The sequence below is a fragment of the Gobius niger genome (assembly GCF_951799975.1).
Source record: "Gobius niger genome assembly, chromosome: 20".
NCBI lineage: Eukaryota > Metazoa > Chordata > Actinopteri > Gobiiformes > Gobiidae > Gobius > Gobius niger.
Genome location: NC_136871.1, coordinates 4832314 through 4838741, shown reverse-complemented (window position 1 = coordinate 4838741; position 6428 = coordinate 4832314).

Genomic DNA, 6428 nt, shown 5'->3' with positions numbered 1-6428 from the left:
GACATCCATTGAATAAAGCAAATCAAGCACAGTCCAATCCAGTTTATTTTTTAAAGCGGTATTAAAACAAGGTTGACCAAAGCACTTTACAACAAAGGCAATTATGATTCAGTTTAAGATACGAAACAACAGCCATGAAACTAAATGAGGAACATGCACAGCAACACATACTTTAGATAATATCTCTAACCCACAGCTGTCAAGTGTCCCTTTTTCCCCTCGTCCTCCCATATTGGTAATATTTTTTAAATATCCCTTATTATAGCAAAATACGAATAACAAAAGATTCCTTTGCCTCTCCCAACTGAATCTGCCACTAGACTTAAATGACTTGAAGGTATTTTATGTTGAATTTGAGTGGGTTTGAGCTAATCTAAAATCAGATGAGAATGCTTATGCCAACAGAACAAGAGGAAATCCCACTTGAAATCAGACATAAAAACATGTGCTGGTTCCATCGGAAATAAGAGTTTTTATCTCATCTAAGACTAGACCAAATCTCCTCAAATTTAAGATTGAATCTCTTCACTCAAAGAATTGTATGTAATTTTTTCATTAAGATGATTCTTCTTTTTCCAGTGTACCTCATTTAGGAGCATGGTTGTGGTGATGGGACGGCCCACAGTGAGTGCTGGAAAAAAAAAGTCCCTTATTTTCAAGTCCAAAACTTGACACGTGTGCTCTAAGCCTTCATTTTTATTTTCTTACCTTCTCCTACTGCGTGCTTAGCTGCATGTCATAATCTGTAATGCTTCATGTAAGTTGCAACAGGGTTTCCATGGGGCATTAAAGGTCATTGAATTAATTATAACAATATTAAGGTCTTAAAAGTCATTGAGCAAAAACTGTGTGAAATGTCAGTCAGACATTTCACACAGTTTTTGCTGGATTTGTTTTGGATCATAGTTTTAGTGTTTTTGACAAATGTCTGAATTTATGTTTTTTTTTCTTTTTTTTAAGATTTCTTGCTGTTTCCAATTTAGTTTTGAATATAAAAATGCATATGTTTGATTGAATGTTTACAAATCTCACGTGACCTTTTGCATTCGTGGCATGAAAAATGTAGTATTAAAAGCATTAAATTTGACTTTAAAGTCAGGTGAAATTATGAGTCACAGCCTGAACATTTGCTCTCGGGCGCAGATTTCCTCAGAATGAGCCTGATGCATCAGTGACTTTAATAGACACGAGCTTGTCTTAACCTGTATTTGATTAATAAGAAAAATACTGACATTTGAAGTGACTACTACTACTACTACTACTACTACTACTATGTTCTATTGCCCCACCCAGATCATTTGTCAGTTTATGTGAACGCTACACAACAAAGAACGAAGAAAAACCTGTCCATCAACAAGGCTTCACAATTTCATCAACAGAAACATAATTGACCAAACTAATTCAAAAATCATTGGCACTGCTTGAAGAAAATCCGGTTTAGGCCGTTAATGTACAAAGGCTGAAGTCACAGGCTGTTGTTTGTGTCACTTTAAATAACTAGTTCAAGTTCGCACATGCCCCACTGAGAGATAATGGTGGCTTTAGTGACAGAATTACTAGTTGTTGAAAGGAAGTGGAGCACGGATGAGCAGAGGTCACCGTGGACAGATGCTACACCAGTTGGCAAAGCTACGAATATGGTCACTGGCCTTTTAGGAAATGACAAACATGGAAATCAAATAAAACTGCCACCACAGTAGCTGCCATGAGCCATTCTAGTCTGACTTACTGATGAATTACTATATAACCTTTATTGTATCTAAAGCACAAACACTGACGAGCAAATGAAATAAGACACAAGATTTTTGAACAGAGCATTTGTATCATTTGTAATTGTACTTCTTTGTGTACAAAAGTCTCTTCAGGAAAACTAGGAGAACTCTGGACAAAAAGCTTTTACAGTATATTATTATCGTAACATTGTCAGAAAGAGCAACATTTTGGTTGTTGCCAAATGTTTAGGCCTTATTTTAAACGTTCTAAATTGACTTGCTGAGCCCCATCCTGTTCACTCTGCTGACCCATGACTGTCAATGTCAATGTCCATGTCAATTTTATTTATAAAGCACATTTAAAAACAACCATAGCAGTGTTAATTTTGACAACATATTTTATTTTAGTTTTAGTCTTAGTCTTTTAACTGAAATGTAATCTAATTTTAGTCGAGATTTAGTCAAAAAAAAACGTTTCAATTTTAGTCTAGTTTTAGTCGACGAAAATTGCATGTCAATTTAGTCGACTAAATTTAAGACTAATTTAGTCGACTTTGCATTGATAATATTCATTATAATCATATTTAATCTTGTTCCTCTGCTTCATGGAGCTGCTCCACATGAACAAAGCTCAGAGCTGATCCTTTGGCAGAGAATTTACATGATCTGAGGCTCTTTCAGACGGTCAATAGAAGTTTGGATGATTTTAGTCTCTTCTTTTCATTTTTATTTAGTCTTATTTTAGTCGACTAAAATATCTGGACATTTTAGTCATAGTTTTAGTCTCATGAGAAATGTTTGATTTAGTTTTAGTCCAATTTTAGTCTTCAAAAATAACACTTTGACTAAAATCAAGACTAAATATTTCAGTCGACGAAATTAACACTGAACCATAGTCGACCAAAGTGCTGTACAAGAACAGTAACAATATGTACAATAAACACAATAAAAGTTAAACATAGGTAATATATAAAGGCACAAACTGTCTGGTCTACATGGAACCGAAGGCCAAAGCAAAAAGATGACTTTTTAATTTGGTTTTAAACTCCTCTACAGACTGAGCCGAGCGCACATGTAGAGGAGGCTGTTCCAAAGTTTAGGGGCCACTGAGGAGGCTCGGTCACCTCTGGACACACGCTTGGATTTAGGAACAGACAAAAGGAGCTGGTCTGCAGACCTCAGAGCTCTGGAAGGACAGTAGAGCTGGTCTGCAGACCTCAGAGCTCTGGAAGGACAGTAGAGCTGGTCTGACCTCAGAGCTCTGGAAGGACAGTAGAGCTGGTCAGACCTCAGAGCTCTGGAAGGACAGTAGAGCTGCAGCAGACCTCAGAGCTCTGGAAGGACAGTAGAGCTGGTCTGACCTCAGAGCTCTGGAAGGACAGTAGAGCTGGTCAGCAGACCTCAGAGCTCTGGAAGGACAGTAGAGCTGGTCTGCAGACCTCCGAGCTCAGGAAGGAAAGTAGAGCTGGTCTGCAGACCTCAGAGCTCTGGAAGGACAGTAGAGCTGGTCTGCAGACCTCAGAGCTCTGGAAGGACAGTAGAGCTGGTCTGCAGACCTCAGAGCTCTGGAAGGACAGTAGAGCTGGTCTGCAGACCTCAGAGCTCTGGAAGGACAGTAGAGCTGGTCAGCAGACCTCAGAGCTCTGGAAGGACAGTAGAGCTGGTCTGCAGACCTCAGAGCTCTGGAAGGACAGTAGAGCTGGTCAGCAGACCTCAGAGCTCTGGAAGGACAGTAGAGCTGGTCTGCAGACCTCAGAGCTCTGGAAGGACAGTAGAGCTGGTCAGCAGACCTCAGAGCTCTGGAAGGACAGTAGAGCTGGTCTGACCTCAGAGCTCTGGAAGGACAGTAGAGCTGGTCAGCAGACCTCAGAGCTCTGGAAGGACAGTAGAGCTGCAGCAGTTCTGACAGATACTTAGGTGCCAGCGAATTTAGGCATTAAAAAACAATCAGCAGAATTTTAAACTTGATTCGAAAGGGAACTGGTAGCCAGTGTAAAGAGGACAGAATGGGAGTGATGGGCATTTTGGACTCCCTGCAGGCGCTGGAGGGATTTAAGGTCCAGCCCTGTGTAAAGGGAGTTACAATAATCCAACCTTGAAGTGATGAAGCCGTGGATCGCCTTCTCTAAATCTTTTTGTGGCAAGTAGGCCTTAATTTTCGCAAGAAGTCTTAGTTGGAAGTAGCTGGCTTTTACAACTGATCCAATGTGTTTTTCAAATTTGAAACAAGTATCAAAAGTCACCCCAAGATTTTTAACAGTGGGGCGGATAAAGGAAACAAGAGGCCCAATAACACTGTCGGTCTTTAGGTTTGACAGGGGGTTGCAACTTCCGAATACCGCTATCTCCGTTTTGGTTTTGTTCAAAGACAGGAAATTTGTATTTAGCCAAGACTGGACGTCACTCAGGCAGTTTGTCAAGGTGCACTGCAATGTACGACTCAAACCTCTTCATCAAGTTTGCAGATGACACAACAGTGGTGGGCTTCATCAGCAAGAGAGACGAGTCAAACTACTCGTGAGGTGAGCAGTCTGGCCATGTGGAGCGCACAGAACAATCTCTATCTAAATGTGGAGAAGACAGAAGAGATTGTTGAGGACTTTTGAAGAGCGCGGGTCCAGCTCCTCTAACAACAATAACAGAGAAGCTCTCCTGGACCATGCACACAACATCACTGGTCAAGAAAAGTAATCAGGGTCTTTACTTTCTCCGCAAGTTGAGAAGAGCCAGAGTCCCAGCCTCCGTTATGTGCAACTTCTACAGAGGGACGATAGAGAGCATCCTGACCAGCTCCATCACTGTGTGGTTCTTCTACAGAGGGACAATAGAGATCATCCTGACCAGCTCCATCACTGTGTGGCACGGCGCCAGCACTGCCTCTTGCTGAAGGAGCCTCCAGCGCATCGTGAGAGCGGCGGAGAAGATCTGCGGAGCTCCTCTCCCCTCTAAAGGAGATGTATTCGACCCGTCTCACCCGCAAAGCCGTCAGAATCACCAGGGACCCTTCACACCCATCACACAGTCTCTTCAAGGTAATGCCTTCAGGGAGGAGACTGCGGAATCTACGGGTCAGTTCCAGTCGACTGAAGAACAGTTTCATACACAGGGCCATCGGGAAGCTGAACTCCCTGCCCTCCCCCCGCTCCACAATCAAGGATGATAGAAATACAATCAAACCATCCACATGGTTTGACAAACAAAAAATCTTGGATCTTTGATATTCTCCTTCCCGAATGGATTTTATTGGTAAAAACTAGTAATCGGGTAAACACAGCAGTAATGGCCAGAGGAACCACGAGCCAGGGCTGCAGTCAGGAACCACGAGCCAGGACTGCAGTCAGGAACCACGAGCCAGGGCTGCAGTCAGGAACCACGAGCCAGGGCTGCAGTCAGGAACCACGAGCAAGGGCTACAGTCAGGAACCACGAGCCAGTGCTACGCTCAGGAACCACGAGCCAGGGCTGCAGTCAGGAACCACGAGCAAGGGCTACACTCAGGAACCACGAGCCAGGGCTGCAGTCAGGAACCACGAGCCAGGGCTGCAGTCAGGCACTACAAGCCAGGGCTGCAGTCAGGAACTACAAGCCAGGGCTGCAGTCAGGAACTACGAGCCAGGGCTGCAGTCAGGAACCACGAGCAAGGGCTACACTCAGGAACCACGAGCCAGGGCTGCAGTCAGGAACCACGAGCCAGGGCTGCAGTCAGGAACTACAAGCCAGGGCTGCAGTCAGGAACTACAAGCCAGGGCTGCAGTCAGGAACCACGGGCCAGGGCTGCAGTCAGGAACTACAAGCCAGGGCTGCAGTCAGGAACTACAAGCCAGGGCTGCAGTCAGGAACTACAAGCCAGGGCTGCAGTCAGGAACTACGAGGCAGGGCTACAGTCAGGAACTACAAGCCAGTCAGGAACTACAAGCCATAAATGAAATAAAATGTATTTAATGGCAGGTGAAATTATGAGTCACATTTACTCTGGGGCGCAGTCTTCCTCAGAATGAGCCTGTTGCATCACCGCTGTTTACTCTCGGCTCTATCAGTGAGTTTAATAAACACGAGCTTGATAAGAGATTCATAAGAAAAATACTGACATTTGAAGTGACCTGGTTTTCTTCTAAAGCCTGCTTTAAACTGTTTCTGAACACAAAACCTCCAAGGAACTACTACTACTACTACTACTACTACTACTGCTACTACTGCTACTTCTACTACTACTGCTACTACTGCTACTACTGCTACTACTACTACTACACTGTAATAAGCGTTTCCTTGAATAAAAGCAATAAAATTGAGTTAAGTGGTTGCATTTGCCTTTTTGCTTTCACACAACTTATTTTTCAACCTCTTCAGGGTGTTAGTTTTGGTCCGGGCATTTGGACACAATTGGACACAAGGGGGCGCCCTTCAAACAGGCAGTGTAAATGTGAGTTGACACTCTTCAGAGTGAGACTTTAGGTCAGACACCATGAGTGACAGTAACATGACGCTAAATACAGTGAGCTCTTTGTTTCCAGTAAAAAGTCTGAGGCCTCATTGCTCTTCAGTCACAGACTGAGAAGTGAAGAAGGAAGTCATGGAGCTTCTGCTTTAGACAAATGCAACCACTTAACTCAATTTTATTGCTTTCATTCAAGGAAACACTTATTACAGTGTACTACTACTACTACTACTACTACTACTACTACTACTACTACTACTACTACTACTACTACTACTACTA